This window comes from Perognathus longimembris, chromosome 8 (genome assembly GCF_023159225.1).
Source record: "Perognathus longimembris pacificus isolate PPM17 chromosome 8, ASM2315922v1, whole genome shotgun sequence".
Classification (NCBI taxonomy): domain Eukaryota; kingdom Metazoa; phylum Chordata; class Mammalia; order Rodentia; family Heteromyidae; genus Perognathus; species Perognathus longimembris.
The window spans coordinates 67,847,440-67,866,396 of record NC_063168.1 but is presented as its reverse complement, the minus strand read 5'-3'; positions in this window follow the sequence as shown (position 1 = coordinate 67,866,396).

The following is an 18,957-nucleotide window of genomic DNA, read 5'->3' as shown; positions in this document are numbered from 1 at the left end:
AATTGTTCTACAAGGTCAAGGGATATTGTGACTGATAGATCTGAGATGTCAAGGAGGAGCAGGGAATTAATTTTGGATAAGGAAACAAAATGATGGAGTCATTAATAAAAGTAAGAAATTAAAATGGGGTAGACACATAAGAAGATGAAATTTTAGTTTAGAGTTTGTTAGAATTGAATTGTTTTGATGTTCAGAAACAGGCAAGAAAATAATTCAGCAATAGTTACCAAGTATATATTTTTATAATCTTAAATAGACTTCATTTTAGTAGAATTATCGCAAAAATGAGCAGAAGGTATGAGTAGTTCGCATATTCATCCTGTACCTCATGTCATTTCTCTAGAGGGGTAAGTTTTTTTTTTTTTTTTTTGGCCAGTCCTGGGCCTTGGACTCAGGGCCTGAGCACTGTCCCTGGCTTCTTCCCTGGGCCTTGGACTCAGGGCCTGAGCACTGTCCCTGGCTTCTTCCCGCTCAAGGCTAGCATTCTGCCACTTGAGCCACAGCGCCGCTTCTGGCCGTTTTCTGTATATGTGGTGCTGGGGAATCGAACCTAGGGCCTCGTGTATCCGAGGCAGGCACTCTTGCCACTAGGCTATATCCCCAGCCCTTGAGGGGTAAGTTTTAACAACTAACGAACTTAGAATAACATAGTGTCACTCAAAATTCACATTTATGTTCACTCATATATGCTGTAGATTTTGATGAATGTATAATGACATGTATATATCACCATTGAATCACTTGGAACAGTGTTACTGCTCTCAAACCCTTCAAGTTCTTTCTATGTGTCCTGCCTTCCTCTGTGAATTTCCGGATTCTCAGCAGCCACATTTTTATCTCATTTTCATCATGGCTTTCTTTTATATAGAATGTTAAAAATCTGGAATAATATAATACGCTTTCCAGATTGGTTTCTTTCACTTAGTAAAACACATTTCAGATTCTCCTTTGTTTTTGTTTTGTTTTCATACTTGATAACTTATTTCTTTTTCCCCTCCCCCACCTTGAGTTGTACAGTTGGTTTACACCATATAATTTTGTAACTATTGCTATTGCATTAGTTTGTCTTTTGATCCTTTGTCTCTCTATTTTAGTATTCCTTTTCCTAGTTCCAATACATGTATATACAATATCTAGGGTACTAAAATCAGTGACAGTGATATCAGGGGTAAAACCATAGGGAAGAAAGACAAAAGAAAAAGGGCTTAATTTCATATGGGATGTTGAAAATAACAACAATGATAAACTACATGTTTCCATAATTTGGAGTTCATTTCAATTAGCATTGTCTTATTTGTCCATCTGGACATAGCTATTGAGCTACCTAGGACTATCCTAGACATGTACTAATTATTCCCAATGAGTGAAACCATAGAGTCTATGTTTCTTTGGGTCTTCACTTAGTATGATTTTTTCCAAGTCTTTCCATTTCCTTACAAATGGGGCAATGTCATTCTTTCTGATGATAACTTATTTCTTTTATCTAAATATACCATAGGGTTTTATTTACATCCATTGAGAGCAGTAACACTGTTCCAAGTGGGTAACACTATTAAAGTGTATTTTGGATTATAAGAAGCTGATGAACTGTGGTTGTACCATATTACAACTTCACCAGTGTATGTTGTCAATGTTCTGGACCTGGCTACTTAAATAACTATGTAGTGGTATCTCATTATTACTATAATTTGCAATTCCCTGATGATGTATGATTTGGAGCATCTTTTCATATGCTTATTTTCTCTCAAGATCTCTGTTGGTAAAATGTCTGTTCAGGCATTTTCTCTACTTTTCAGTCATGATGATAGCTCTTTATTTTTGTGATTTTAGAGTTCTTTGTATATGTTGGGTAATAGTACACTATCAGACATTCCTGGTACATATCTCTCTCTTTTCTGTGTGTCTAGTCGTCTTGTATTCTTGAGTTGGCTGTTTTTTTATATCCATGAAATGAGTAAAATGATCTTAAATGTGCAGCATAACTTATTTAAACTTCCATTTTGAAATAATTTTACTTACATACTGCTAGGAAATTGAGTTGTGAATGTTAGGAAAGACCAAGCAGATGAAAGGAGAAAGAAGGCAGAGACCTCAGCAGAGTAGAACAGGTTTTAATGATGGCTGCAGAGAGATTCCATGGAACATCAAGCAGGGTCCGAGAAACTCCCAGAAACCATGTGCAGAGAGTTGCAGGGTGAGTTTGGTTTTTATACATTCTAGGATGAGATTCTTCTTTGTCCTGTCCTGTTAGGAATTTAGTGTGTGAATTATCCTGTTTGGAGTTTATGGTGAAAACAGTCCTGGTCGGGTTATCATGTAGGTGTATCCTCCTGATGGTGCTGGCAGTCCTGAACTTTTACATATGGCCAGGGTGGAATTTTCCTGAAGCCAGATGAGGCCCTGGGGGGAGAGTGGTCCGGGGGCCATGGGAGCAACATGGAGTTATGAGAACAAAGCAGATTCCTGTCATACACACACTGGTAGGAGAGTTGCTAGAGTGCTCCCAGGTGCCACTGGAAGAAGAAGAAGTCAATATTTGCATAATAATATTTTACTTGCAGATCCATAGGATGGAAACACACTTATTCTTTGCCAGAATCATTTAGTTGTCATGTCTCCATAGATTTCTGCAGCTAAGGGTGTCTGAGCCTTGTTTTACAACACCTTTTCACTTTTGAAGAATGGTAAAGTTGAGTGTGAAGTTCTTAGTTGGTCTTATCAGCTAATGAACCTAGAATAACATTATCAGTAAAATTCACATTACTCAATTAAAGAACTAATAATTACTCTCTGCCATGCCATACCCCGGAAGGAAGTTGCTTACCCAGAGCTGACATGCCAGCAATAAGCTCTTGTATTTTTCCTGAACCACGAATTAAGTGAATTTGTTGACTTATACATTACCCAGTCTTAGATATTTTATCATAGTAATAAAGACTATAAAAAAATGTTGGGTGCAAGAATGTTGGTCTGAACTTTAGAAAAAAAGTGAAATGGTCAGAAGTAAGTAAAAACTAGTGGTGATGAGTATTTTTAAAGAATCTTAAGTGCCATATTAAGAAGTTTGAGAGTCTGGGTAGTTTTAAGAGGATCACCCTGTGAAGGAAGATCAGTGTGAACCTATCTCAGAGGAGGCAAGACAGGCAGCAAAGGAGCTATTTCAATATTCCACTTGAGGAGCATGCACAGAGAAAAGGAAAAGAAAAGGCTGGGGGGTTTTCTGTGCGGACAAATTTTAGGAGTTTCCCATCACCTTTGGGAGGTAATGGAGTGCATTCAGGGTTGTGGAAGTACGGTGCAGAGGATAGTCAACAATAGCTCATGAACCATAATGATCAAATAGGGAAGATTGAAGGGAAGGTTCCAGAAAGACTTTCCATTCAGTTTGGGGGAATTGGAGTGGGAATGTAAGTGGAAAATATCATTAGAAAATAGGACAGAATCACAATTCATTGCAAACCAAGTGTTCGAATTCCTGCCATCTATAAGAATGATGGGATGGGTCCTACCTCCTTCCTCATTTCTGGAAGGCAGAGATTGGTCCAAATCATTTCAGTGGACTTTCTAAAATTAGCATTCATGTAGATTCCATGTTGTTCAGTGAGCTCTGGCACTGTTCTCTAAGGTTCTCAAGAGCTGTAAAAAGTGTATCCTGGTGTTGGATCATTTCTGTCTCAGTGATAAATGCCTACCAGTGTTTTTGGGGGGGACAAAATTTTTACACAGGGAAAGACTGTTACATGAGAGAATATCAACCTCCTGCTTTGGGGATGTAATGAGAAAACTCAAATGTTTTCAGCTAACAGATTTTTATGGGCTATGAATAAGTAAGCACTGAGTGAAATGGGAGCAAGCAAACATGCTTCACTGGAAAAATATTTGTTTAGTAAGCTACAAAGAACTAGCTCAGTTCATCTTCCAGAAGGGCAAAATTGGGCATGCTCACTGTGAATTCCAAGCCTGACATATCTGCTATGGTTCAGGTGACACCACTCGGTCCCTCATTGATTCACACTGGCACATATCAGCGACTCAATGCATATCTCTGTTGTGCCAGACCTAGATCCTTGGACACAGAGATGTACAGCTTAAAACTTGAAAGGATTCCCAATTCAGTGGTCCAGAAAGACTCACCTGAAATGAATAACCATGGCACTTGGTAGCTGTGCGATAAGAGATGTGTAGTTCTTGGCTTCTAGACATTATTGGATAGGTAGCTGAACACTTCAGTTTCATGGGGCATTTTTCTGGCTGGAAAAGAACATAAAGTATCTGAAGCATTTTGTGTCCTACAGTATGTTTCTTTTGGAAACAATATTCCCCAAATATTCCTTTGCAATTGTTTTTTTAAGAGACAGATTGGATGACACTCTTTTTTTTTTTTGCCAGTCCTGGGGTTTGAACTCAGGATCTGAGCACTGTTCCTGGCTTCTTTTTGCTCAAAGCTAGCACTCTACCTCTTGCGCCACTCTGCCACTTCTGGCTTCTTCTATGTATGTGGTGCTGAGGAACTGAACCCAGGGCTTCATGTATGTGAGGCAAGCACTCTACCACTAGGCCATATTCCCAGCCCTGGTGACATTCTTAAATAATGATAGTTAGCAGAAAAACTACAATGCAATAAAATGTCTGGGTCCAAAGCCCACATATTTTTCTTTACCCCATGATTTGGAGATGGGATCTGATGACCTTGCTATATCTGGTATAGCAGGAATGTGTTCTGAGGACACTGCTTTACCGAGCGTATGCCACAGGTGTGGCTTCAGGTATCAAACATGGCCGAAGCTCAAATATTTCCTCGATACATGTTGGTTGATTTCTCCTGTGCCCTATCAGGTCCACGAGTGGACCACAATCATCTTATTCCCAGAAAAAGAGATGTCCAGAGTCAGAGAGGACCATTAACAGGTTCTCTGTAGGGATTACCTAAAGTTCCTAGCCAGCTGGGAGTTGTGATCATCCTTTCACAGAGGAAGGAAGGAAGGAAGGAAGGAAGGAAGGAAGGAAGGAAGGAAGGAAGGAAGGAAGGAAGGAAGGAAGGAAGGAAGGAAGGAAGGAAGGAAGGAAGGAAGGAAGGAAGGAAAGGAAGGAAGGAAGGAAGGAAGGAAGGAAGGAAGGAAGGAAAGGAAGGAAGGAAGGAAGGAAGGAAAGGAAGGAAGGAAGGAAGGAAGGAAGGAAGGAAGGAAAGGAAGAATGATCAAGGTGAAGAAAAGAGAAAGAAAGAGAGGGATTGAAAGAAGGAAGGAAAAAAGAAAGAAAGATAGGAGAAAGAGTAAAGATAATGAAGAAAAGGTAATAAAAAGAGAGAGAAAAGTAGACGATCTCTAGTCTAGGATGCCATCATGATGTGTTGCTGCCACGTTTATGTATAAACTTCCACATGAGGCAACGGAGGTGGAACACAATATATTTCTCTTCTCTATTGTCAAGCACAGGTGATAGAACTTTCTTGGTTGATTTGTTCAAAATGCAGAAACTGTCTTTTGGCAGCAAAGATAAAGCACATTCATTTTGACTCTCAGTAAATGTTCATTTTCTCCCATTTACAATGCTTTACTTAAATGATGAGATAATCAGACATAAAGCGATGAGCTAGATACACACCTGCAATCCCAGCACTCCAGAGGCTGAGCAGGAGGATCACCAATAGGAGGCCAGCCTTGCCTACCTAGTGAGGCTTCATTGTGGGTGGCCCATGCCTGTGATCTTAGTTACTCAGGAGGATGAGATCTGAGCATTGCAATTGGAAGCCAGCTTGGGCAGAGAAACCCCTGTGAGTCTCTTATCTCCAATCAACCACTCCCAAACCGCAAGTGGTGTTGTGGCTCAAGTGGTAGAGCACTACCCTTGAGCACAAAGAAGCTCAGGGACAGTGCCGAGGCCCTGAGTTCAAGCCCCAAAATTGACACGGGGAGGGGAAGAAAGAGAGAGAGAGAGGAGAGAGAGAGAGAGAGAGACAGAGAGACAGAGAGACAGAGAGACAGAGAGGAAATTGAAACATCTTCTTAATGCTCCTAGGGAAATTCAGACAATCTTATTTGTTTCGAAATTACAGATAGTTTCGTTAGGATTTTTATAAATTAGTAATGTTCCTGAGAAACCTAAAACCATTAAAGGAAATAAAAATCAAACATAAAATTTTATTGAATACAATCAAACCAGAGGAGTATAGGCCAGGGAAGCAGGTGAGCTCCCTTCCCTGTCAGCTCCCCAGGAAAGTAATCTGTGAGCACAGATGCTCAAAGTCACTTCTGATAACCGATGGTTGTGGTTGATGTTGTGATTGGTATGTAATGGCTCTGGTATAGGCCAATAATGCTACAGGAGAGTCAATCATTTTCAGTACCTAGGACACACTTAATAAATGTCCCTATTATAATCAAGTTCACTTTAAATGCATAAACACCATTTTCTATGTATGTCTGTAAAGTGCTTGGTTTAAGTTTCTGACTTCACAAATGAAAAGAGAAGTGACTTTCTTAAAGTAAGGGAGATGGAAAATACAAGTTGGGGTTGCAGTCTTCTGACATCACAACAGGACTAGTCTTCACTTTGCACTACTTTCCTGCCAATTAGGAAGAAAATGAACATAGCATCTGAAAAAAAAGCCAGTTCAAGTAAGAGTCTGTGATATTTAGATTTACTGAAACTTTGTTGGACATATTTTAAGCGCTTTTTAAATTTGCAACCGGTTATTCTATATAGGTGAGTTAAAAATAATTATATGAGGGGGTTGGTTTTCTGAACTCTAAGTATATTTTACACATGAGGCCCTTGTGGGCCCCTTCTGTGGGCTTTCTATTTATTTGTAAACTATGTCTGTTGCATTCATATAGTCATTCTTTGATTTGTTGTGGTTCTGGATCTCCACTTCGAAGTTTTAACCCATACCTAGTATACCTAGTGTTTCCCCTACCCCTTCCTGTAATATTTTCATGGTATCTGGCCTTACATTGATTTTTTAAAATTCATTTTGAATTGATTCTAGTGCAGAGTGACATATAAGAATCTAGTTTCAGGCTGGGAATGTGGCTTAGCGGTAGAATGCTCACCTAGCATGCATGAAGCCCTAGTTTCCATTCCTCAGTACTACACACACAGAAAAATCCAGAAATGGCACTGTGGCTCAAGTGCTAGAGTGCTAGCCTTGAGCAAAAGAAGCTCAGAGACAGTGCCCAGGCCCTGAGTTCACACCCCAGGACTGGAAAAAAACAGAATCTAGCTTCAGTTTTCGTCATGAGGATGGCCAGTTTTGCCAGCACTATTTGTGGAAGAAGCTGTCTTTCTCTTAACCTGTGTTTTTTGCTCCTTTTTCAAATGTTAGGTGGCTATATAACGATGAGTTCATTTCTGGATCTTTTTTTCTGTTCTGTTAGTCCTCAAGCCTGTTACCTCCCAAAATAAACCCTCAAAGAAACAACAACCCAATTATTGAATGGGCTAAGACTTAAAAGAGAAACTTCTCATAAGAAGTAAGAATGGTCAGTAACTACTCTGTACAACACCTTTAAAATAACCATTAACATGCAAAAGGTTAAATGAATGGTCTTAAGCATGCTATTTGGGAACTCCGAAAGAGTGATTTATTTGATTTTTTTCACCTGTAAATTTGTGTTGTTCTTTGGGAACCATCTGCTCATGTGAAGGTTGAGTACTTGTCCTGAAGACCCTTCTATGGGGTCAGATGCAACTTGTGTCACCCTAAGGCAGTGGGAGGCATTGCTGTCCACTCAGACTCCATGTGACAAATCCTCAGCCAGGAATAATCATTGCTGGCAGCTTGCACACTCCTTAGCATCTGAGTAACTTTGTGTTCTGACTGGCCTCTTTAGCTATCAGAGATCAGTGTGCAGCGGCTCTGGCTTAGGGTCAGCAGATCTAGGTCTTTGAAACTTTCTATTTATAGCATCTCTTGCTCTCTCTGAATGACTTTCTTGACATTGACACTGTCCGCGGTTTTGGAAATTCTCTGTGTGTATCTGTCAGTTCTTACTCTTTAAAGTGCTCTACCTTTTTCATCTTAAAGTGGAATCGGTTGTAAACTGATCATCATTTCATAGAGGTGAACTTACTTGGTATGAATATGATTTATCCTTTCTAAAGTTTGCATTGAAGCTTATTCTGAGTGTCCAATACTAAGAGGTAGCACCACAAAGACATGACTAGGTCTTGGTTCTGTGACGCCTGCCTTTACAGGCCTAGCTACTTGGCAGGCAGGCTGAGATTAGGAGCATCATAGTTCAAGGCCTGCGCTAGCAGAAAAGTTCTTGAGACTCCCTCTTAATGCACAGGTAAGTGCATTGGCGTGTGCCTGTCATTCCTCAGTATTTGGGCCATCCCAATTATCCAAATAACCAATTCAGGCCACCCCAGGCAGAAAAGTCCTTGAGAGCTCCTCTCCATGGAGGGAAGCTAGACATGATGGCACATCCTGTTATCTTCATGAATGAAGGTAGCCTAAAGTAGGAGGATCACAGTGTAAATATGCCAAGATTTACCTTAAAAATAATCAGTGAAAACCAGGGCTGGAGGCATGGCACAGTGGTTGAGCACCAGCCTAAGAAGCATAAGGTCTTGTGTTAAAGCTGCAATCATTTGTGTGGTTAATGTATTTAGAGATCAGTGGGTTATCTTGAGAGTGGGCCTGTCATAAAGGCAAGTTTGGCTTGATCTCTGACAATCTTCCTGACTCTCCCCATTCCTAAATGAGGCATACTATCCTTGGACCAGTAGCCAATGCTATGGGGCTCTCAAAAAACATGATTTGAAAGGAACTTATTTCCTTCACAGTGTACTCCAGAAGTGATATTTAGTTAGCATATTAGAAAATTGGCTAAAACAGCCTTAAAATGAAAAGTTCTATTACCCAGGTAAGGTTCAATGCATGTTTATTTTGCATCCTTACACAGCACACACACGATCATGCCTATCTAAGCACATCACACTGTTGATCGCATTTGAGAAGACAGATGGATTTCTTTGAGCAAAACCTACACGTTGAGAGGGATACTCTCATTTAGCTTCCCATGGTTTGTATATGATTTAAAATGTGTGAAGTAAAATGTCCCAAAGAGGAATGGGTGTCTCAAATGCCTATTCTCTGTCCTCTAATTAAGATTATTTTAATACCACAGCATATTCTTAACAAGATTAGCTTACACTGTAGGCCTTCTGCTGGGCTCCTACAGTCATGTATATTATAGGTCTGAATTCAGCTCTTTATGTGAGCTTTTTCTATTCATTCCAAGTGTTCGCTCCTGGAGGGCACAGACAACCTCAAGCATTTTCTTTTTTTTTTTCTTCAGATTTTTATTATCAAACTGATGTACAGAGAGGTTACAGTTTCATACGTTACGCATTGGATGCATTACTTGTACTGTTTGTTACCTCGTCCCTCATACCCCCCTCCCTCCTCCCCCTTTCCCTTTCCCCCCATGAGGTGTTCAGTTGACTTACACCAAACAGTTTTGCACAAATTGCTTTTGTAGTTGTTTTTCTTTTTTTACCCTGTGTCTCTCAATTTTGGTATTCCCTTTCAATTTCCTAGTTCTAATACCAGTATACATGGTTTCCAATATACTCAGATAAGATTACAGAGATAGTGTAGGTACAACCACAGGAAGGTGATACAAGAACATCATCAATAATAGAAGCTACAGATACACATGGGACGTTGAAAGTAGTTACAACTGTGATATAACAATTGTTTCCATAACATGGAGTTCATTTCACTTAACATCATCCTTATGTGTTCATAACCTCAAGCATTTTCTTCTCCAATACTTAAGTCTAGCATGAAGTAAAATATACAATAATGTCTAGAAATTATTTATTGGATTGTTCTTAAAACTGGTTTTGCCTAGGAAGATAATATATTGAAACTGGTTCCTTTCTTTTAAAATAAATGATAGAATTGACTACTACCCATGGATTTTGCAAATTTGAGAAAGTTTGCTTACATTCCCAATAGAAGCTTCTATCCAACAAAACAAACTGGAAACTACATATAAAAAGAGTCATCTATTTTTTTATTGAATACACATTTTCATGCTAAACATCTTTAATACTTAACATGCATTCTGGCTAGCTTTAGAAATAAAAACATGGTTTATGGATTCAATTTAAAACTTTTTGTTGAAAGGAAATCTATTTTTAATTTTTATTTTAATCATTTAAATATTTAAAGATGTTGCCTTTGTTCTCTAAACATCCTTTAATCATATTGGGTATGTTTACATAAGAACTTTTGAGACAATAGACATTTTTAACAGATTGTTATAAAATTGTGTTTTTCAGCCTGAAAATTTTATTTTTTAACCTCTGGTTTTGCTTTTGAATGCCATCATAGCTACAAATGAGCCCTCTGTTGATTTGCTCATGAACAGTAGGTGCTACCACTGAGACAGAGAAAGAAGGATCAAAATGCCTTCACATGTACTATTCAGAGATGATGTGGGTAAGGTTTCGTTTTAGAATTTTACTTTTGCTCAACATCCCCCCTACCATGTCATTTATCACTCTCACGAGTAACCAAATTAATAGTCTAGAATTCAAGTGAAGCAGGTTGAGCTCTGTTGGTATATCAGAGGGTAGAATTTGTTATGCATCTTTTCTTTTGCACTGATAAGGAGACCTTAATGAGGGGAACATGTGGGCTGTCACGGACTTCAAGTAGAGTTGGCTTACAAATTTAGCTCTCCTACCTATTAGCTTTTGGTGTCGATGACTTTGTGTTTTGACTTTCAATTTTCTCATCTCAAATAAGGTCTAACCTATAAGGCTGAATAGTAGATTACAGTTAGTACATGTATGGCTCATAACAGATCCTTTCAAAATTTCATTCTTGTTAACATCAGTTTCCCATGAGAAAATTACTATGATGGATAGAGAAATTGTCTAAATGCTCGTCTTCTATTTTAGAGGGAAGATATATTGTCAACTAAGTTCTTAAAACACAGACATATTGGGAATCTCAGTGCAGATGTTTCCAGTGAGCCAGGTAACTGTATTCTCTTATACTAAAGTAGACTGATTTTGCTTCCATGAGAAGACCCAAAATAGAGTGATATTCAGAACCACAGATATAGTCAGTACTTCTAATTACCTTGGTAGCTCAGACACACCTTGAGTTATTTCCACAGCTTGACCAAAAGGCTAACTCCAAAGTAGACATGAGATGCATGGGAAGATGGTGACTTCAAAGGTGCTTGGTAATGACCTCTGTCATTTCAACATAACCTTTCTCTTCTAACAATTTTCTTTAATACTACTCTGCTGCTTTTAAGTAAGAAAACCAGGGGTTTTATTAGAGAGAGAATATAAATGATTCTATCCAATCTCATCCATTGAGTAATCCAGACTCAATCACAAAATACTGCATTGACATGTCCATTATTCTAAGGGAGTAGATCATTACTCAGAAGCAATTTCTGCCAATACCCTGACAACATTCATTCTGGTGCCAACTACTGTCAGACTCCTTGTGAGTTGACTACACACAGGGAATGAACATTTATTAAATTCTGAATAAACTGGCCCTGATTTAGGCATAATGAATTCCTTATCTCTTTGAATCATCACTAAGCTTCATTTTTATATCTTAGAAAACTGAACGCATAAGGTTTTGAGACTCATGACCAAGACTAATGAGAATAGGACAAAACTGAGATTTCAAACCACATTTGTATGGCTCTGACATCTAGATTCTTTCTAATACATAATGATGCTTTTTACTTCTTGGAAAAACTGAGTTTCCTTGCATATTCACTACTCCACACCAACACATGACGTGCGCTTTTAAATAAAACAATCTTTCTTAAGAACATGGTTTTTAAATTATTGAAGCATGGGAGTCATTGGTTTCAACTCTATAATTTAGCAATATCAATTATCTATAGAAATATTGAAAGTAAAGCATTAAATGGCTTAAATATCACAGTGCAATGGAAAGATTCAGACTTTGGAATCAAGACACTCTGGTGTCTAACTATTATTATAGCTATGTGACATAGTTACTAGTTCAATTTAACACTTAGACACCACAGAATAAAGGAAATGATGGATTAAATACCAACACTTTACCAAATCCCATAAATCTGAATTAAAATGTCAATCTCCTTCCACTACACTGGCTAACTGAATGACCACAAAAGAATTATTGTGGACTCAAGAAATTGGTTGTGTCTTGGAGTCACTCAGTTTGTTGAGTTTTATCATTTAGGTTTCATACCATAAATGCAAGAATGGTTAAACATATATAGCACATAAGTAACTTTGAGGATAAAAAAAAACCACCTGATCATCTAAATAGATGCAGATATTGAGTTTGACAGACTTCAGCATCCTTTAATGATAAAAACTCTGAAGAAACTATGAATATAACAAACACTGTATGCATAACACTGAGTGGTAAAAATTAGAAGTTTTTTTTCCCCTCACATCTGGAATGATACTAGGGTATCCATTCCCATAACTCTTTTTCATTATAGAGTTTGAAATCTTAACTAGAGAAGCATGAAGAATAAATAAAAGGGATACAAGTAGGTAAGGAACAAGTTAAGTCATCCACATGTGAATGACATGATCTTTTCTTACGTGATCCTAAAGATGCCACCAGATGATCCTTAATATAATAATAACTTTCAGAAGAGTGGCAGGATACAAAATCAACGTGCAAATATTAGTAACTTTTATATAACAGCAATGAAATCATTGAAAATAAGGGAAAAAATCCATAGTAGCCTCAAAAACATAGATACAACTTAAATGTTAGACGTTCCCACAGTATAAACTATATAACACTAAAGAAATTATAAATGCTAGCAGAAGGAAATATATTTATAATTCTGAAGATTTAACATTGCTATAATGACCATGTTGCCAAAAGCAATATACAGATTACATAAAATCTTCATAAAAATCCAGTGACATCCTTCAGAGATACAAAAAAAAAATCCTAAAATCTATACGTAAACACAATACTTGACTTCAAACTATACTACAGAGTCATAGTAACAAATCCAGCAGGACATTGGTGCTAAAACAGACACATCGCTAACAGAATAAGTGAGATGATCTATGAATAATCTTATAAAGCTACAACTACAGGAGAGTAAAACATACAGTGGAAAAAGTCTCTAACAAGTGGTGATGGGAAAATTGGTTATTTACATATAGAAGATTAATATTATATCCTTCTCTCATCCTGTACAAAAATTGACTCAAAGTGAATCAAAGACTTTAATGTAAAACCCACAACACTGACCTAGAGAAAAAGGTATAAGAAAAACTTCATGATTGGGATATAGGGTAATGACTTTCTGAATCAGAATCCAAGACCTCAGAAATAGCAAGAAAGGACAAATGGGATTGTGTTAACTATCTGCAAAAGAGAATGATGAGTCAGCCTACAGAATTTTGCTCATGGGAGCAACTAGTCTAATCAGTAAACGGATATATGAAATGAATAAATTTCAAATGATCAAGAGATTACATGAAAAATGTCAACATCTTTAAACATTAAGGGAATGCAAATCAAACCTACATTGCAATTCTACTGTGCCCCATTTGGAATGGCTCTTCCTAAGAAAACAACAACAAAACAAATACCACTAAGGATGCACTGACAGTGGAAATGGAGATTCATCTAATAGTAATGGAAATCAGCATGGAGATTTATCCAAAAGTTAAAAGTAGAACCTTCTTAAGATATAACCATGCTACTTCTAGATAAATACCCCCCAAAGAATCAAGATTAGTCTATTACAGAGATAAATATCCTATTTATTTCTTACTGTATTATTTACAAGTGTCAAATCATGCAATCAGTTTAAGTGCCCATCAAGACATGAATAGATAAAGAAAATGTACTAAATACACATGCAATGACATTTTGTTCAGGCATAAATTAAAGAAATCATATTATGTGAAGGTGAATGGATAAAGGTAGAGACCATCAAAATAAATGAAGTAAGCTACTCTCATAAAGCATCACATTGGTCATATACGTAACCCTGAGGAAGGGTTAGGGGTTAAAAGAACATAAAGTGGAAGAGAAGATTCCGTGTGGTGGTGTACCCTTGAGCTCTCAGCACTCAGGTGGATAAGACAGGAGGATAATGAGTTTGAGGCCAACATGGTTTACAAATTTCAGTTCAACCTAAGCCATATACCAAGAACTTGTCTCAGAAAACTTAAAGATAAAAGAAGGTAAAGAGGTTCTATAAAAAAAACAAGGGAGGATAATGGAAAGGTGAATATGACCAAAGTACATTGTGTGTGTGTGTGTGTGTGTGTGTGTGTGTGTGTGTGTGTGTGTATGTGTGTGTGTGTAGATAGAAATAAAAATATAAAGAAGAAAGAAAGAAAGAAAGAAAGAAAGAAAGAAAGAAAGAAAGAAAGAAAGAAAAGGAAGGAAGGAAGGAAGGAAGGAAGGAAGGAAGGAAGGAAGGAAGGAAGGAAGGAAGATGTGTGAATATCATAGCAAAACCTTTTTTGTAGTGCTAGGGAACAAACAGGCTTCATAAAAAATGGCACAGAATCTCACAAAAATGGCAGACCTTTTTACTAGGGCTACTATCTTGCCATTCACACAGTAGCTTTAATACATGCAAAATTTATCCACAGTATGCAAGTAGTGTCCAAATTGGCCTGTTTTTCCAAGATGTAAGTCCCTTGACACCGAGGTATCACGGTTTGATCACCCCTAAATTCTCTGCCTTTACCAGATGACCCAGTACACAAAGGAAAAATAAGTAGATGCGTTTGTTTTGTTAATAAAACAGTAATTCAAGAGATATGAATCTATGACTTGGTATTTTATTAGGCAGTCATCAGTTTCAAAAGGTATAAAATAAAAACGGTGACTAGACAGTTTATCAAATTTTTAACCTCTCAGGAAAACTGAACACATTTGAAATTCTTTTATATAGAACTTATGGGCATTTTTCAGTCCTTATGAAGTAGTATCACGGCAAACAAAGGACATTTAGAACACTAGCTAAAATCATTTTCCTTCATCTGATTATCCTTTTAATGGCAAAAAGAAAACATGTCAACATTTCACGAGTGAATTTGAAGTCATTATCACTAACTATATTAATAAAAAAGTCTTGACTATCAGATGGATGCACAGTGAGATGTAGGTAATATATGCTTCTGAGAGAAATGATCCAAGATGCTGAGAGGGGAATTCCAATTCATTAAGCATCACTGATGAGATGTGGAGAAGAGGAATTAGTTGGTCAGCAGTATTGAGCAGACACATGCTTGCTTGGCAAGTCTGAAGTTTTGCTGACTCAGGAATTAATGAAGATCTATAGAATATTCATACCTAGTATTCTTCGATGTTTAAACTCCAGAATTTTATGCTTGATTATACCCTTTAATTGTTATATATGTATGGCCATTTCCTCATTACACCATATGTTCTTTGATAGTGGGAGCAAGCTGGGAAAATGTACTTACCCGTCACAATTCCAGTATAGTTGTGAGACTAAAAATTGTATTTAAAATGAATATAATAACTTCTACCTTGAAAATGTTTTTTGAGATTCAAATACCTCTGAAATGTCAAACAGTTCACTGAGGGTCAAGAAGTTCAGAAAGTGAATTGTTACTGATTTTACTGTAACTAGATACTGTGTGTTTACCCCTTCATTCAGGGAGAGTTTTAGGTTATCTCAGCACGATAGTAGAAATTGGGGAGTCATAAACTGGAGGAAACTATAAAGGAAATATCTCCACTAATTACCCTTTACTCTCCGGCCCACTGGTGTTCTTTCAACTTCAGATACAGTTAAGAATTAAAGATGTTCAGGAGAATTTTCCATGGCATCACTATGGGAGTCACTGAGCTATTTGCTCCTTCTTATTTCTTGATGAGAACAAGATTTTCTACTGGATGAAGCTTCCTTTAACATAGAAATTTATATACCTCTTTCCCAACTTCCCTCAGTCATTACAATGACCCCGTGGGTGACCCCTGCATACAAGATGTCTCCTGCTCTTCTACTAGACTGGATTGCTTTTCTCCTATAATCCTTAACAGCAAAAACAGTGCTGGAGGAATATCAATACCAAATTTCAAACTCTATTATAAAGTTGTAGTTATAAAAACAGCTTGGTACACATACATGAACAGGCCTGAGGACCAGTGGAATAGAACTGATGACCCAGAAATTATCCCACAGACTTATGCCCACTAATCTTTGATAAGGGAGCCAAAAATCATCAGGTGGAAGAAAAACAGCCTCTTCAACAAATGGTACTACCAGAATTGGCTACACACATGTAGAAAACCAACGTTAAATCCTTATATATCATCCTGCACCATAATGAGCTCCAAATTGATCAAAGACCTGAAGGTAAGATCAGATACCCAAAATACATTACAGGAAGGGTTAAGGGTAATACTAGGGATCCTTGGCACAGCTAAAAACTTCCTAAATAAAGATCCAGAAACACAACAAATCAAAGAAAGGCTGGATAAATGGGATTGCGTTAAACTGGAGAGCTTCTGCATGGCAAATGGCAAAGCTATCAAGATAAATAGAAATCCCACAGATTGAGAGAAGATCATCACTAACTGTGCAACAGACAAGGGCCTCATATAAAAATATACCTAGAGCTCAAAAAATTAAACCTCCCAATAACATTTTCAAAGGAACAATCACTCCATTAATAAGAGAGTTCTCTGGAGAGGAAATAAGAATAGCTAATAGAAACATGAAGAAACGCTCACCATCTCTGACCATAAGAGAAATGCAAATCAAAACTACATTGAGATTTCACCTCACCTGGTTAGAATGGTCATTATCAAGAAAACAAAAAATAATAGATACTGGTGAGGATGTGGCCAAAAGGGACCCCTTACTACATTGTTGGTGGGAATGCAAATTGGTTCCACCTCTCTGGAAAGCAGTATGGAGGTCCCTCAAAAGACTAAACATAGAGCTCCTCTGTGATTCAGCAATCCCACTCTTGGGAATTTACTCAAATGCATTTACTTAGTGAATTTTATTTAGGAATCAGTTGTCTCCAAGACATTGACCTATATTTCATCTGGACAATCATTTTGTATTATTGTCAACTATTTTGTATCTATGTGTTCTCATTCTTCCACCTGTTTCCCAAGCACAGGCCAGGGAACAAAGACATTTCCCACCAACTCTCCCCTGGAATAAGTAGAAAAGAAAAGCAGTAAAAGGCCTGTTGAGCAATAATGGAAATGAATCCTCCTACAGGGCAACACAGCATAGGGACTATGAACTATAAATGATTCTGCTTAGTAGCTTGGGGCCTGATGCCTTCTGCAGGAAGAGTCCTTTGGGAATAGTCCTATTCCTGTCCTTCCATGATGTCACCTTCCCAGTGCCTTTAATATGATCTTTTGGCACAGGCTCAAGCTTGAAGTTCATCCAGGAAAAATGCCACCGAAAAGCAAAATGTAGGGGTTCATGAGCACTGAAGTTGATTGGTGCTTCTGAATTAATGATAGGATAGTACTCCAAGCTTTGCTTATTGAAATTCTTTATATGTTCATTTTGTGTTTTCTAGAGAGTTGAGCATATGTTGCTCACTCTCAGATCAGGTAGATGTTTGTTATGAATATTAATTCTTCTCACATAAGACCGCTGAAGGCAAATTTTGGAAGTCGGAAGCAACACATAAATGATTTGCTTGACACTGCTTCCTGACTATTTCCAGGCTAAGATTCCTGAGGTCACCCCTACATACTTAGTCCACAGTAGCCACTACTACCAATCCTGTTACCTCCAATAGAGGTCAGTTTCCATAAAGGCACAATCTACTCTGAAGTCACAATGTTTTCTTTTTCCTTCACACATTGTCTCTTCTAAAGTCTGAAATCCTAATTGGATTCAAATTGGGTATGCTTCATTTTAATCCCTAGCAGACTTCAAATATTCTAAATTGTAAAAGCAAAAGTGAATTGTCCAACATCAGCAACCATCAGCAACTTCAGCATGTTAAGGCCCATCTACATCCTTCTCTTGCTCAGGGGTCTCCATTATCTCTCCAATGGCATCTCTGTTCTCCATGGGAATCTTCTTTTTAGTTTCTTCTCACTACTTGTCTGGGTTTTTAGCCCCACCCACCGCCCCCTGACGGAGGACAACCCCCCTCTCACCGGAGGACAGTCAGATGGCCTGGGAGTCAAGTCGGCACAAGATCTCGTTTATTGGGGAAGTACCTGCCACTAATATAAGGCACAGGAACCAATCAGGTCTAAGATCGGCAGGAAGGGGGGCGGATGAGCTGTCCATCAAGGGCGGAAGAGCCGGGGATGTCACCGCCCACAGAACCGCCTCCGGGTTATAACCAAAGATACTTGTAGCAGCTGCACGTTGCTAGGTGCCGCCATCTTAGCGATACGTGGCCCCAAGACTGAGAAACAGGCGGGGCCAGCTAGTTGACTTCCAGGTGTGCCCCACAACTACTGACTATCATCCTCTAGTTAATCATATGTTTTTGTTTGTTTTGTTTTTTGTATCTTTATGACATGTCTCTCTGCAAATGACTTCTCCTGGTCTTCGTTTTCCTTTTCCTCTAGGCATGCTTTTGGCTCTAATGCTACCACTGGTAAACATTTTCCAGTCATTTTCTTGTGTAAATTTCTAATAAAAACCCTACGTATACATTTTATCCAACCCAGATTTATAGGAATTTGATAAGATGCTATCCATGAGTAAGATGTCTCTTTTGGACTCAATCATGATAGTATGATGGAATACAGGTCTTATAGAATGACCTATTAACCCTTTTCTGTCATCTAGTAAGAATATGGGTGACCACCTCCCATAGAAGGATAAATGTATGGTCAGCAAAAGAAGGACAGTCATTCCACACAGACTTGAAACACTTGAATTTGGTCTCCTGGATACATTCTGACATCTGTAAGTAGTTCAATATTTCAGGGCTCTGGTAAAAATGTAGATA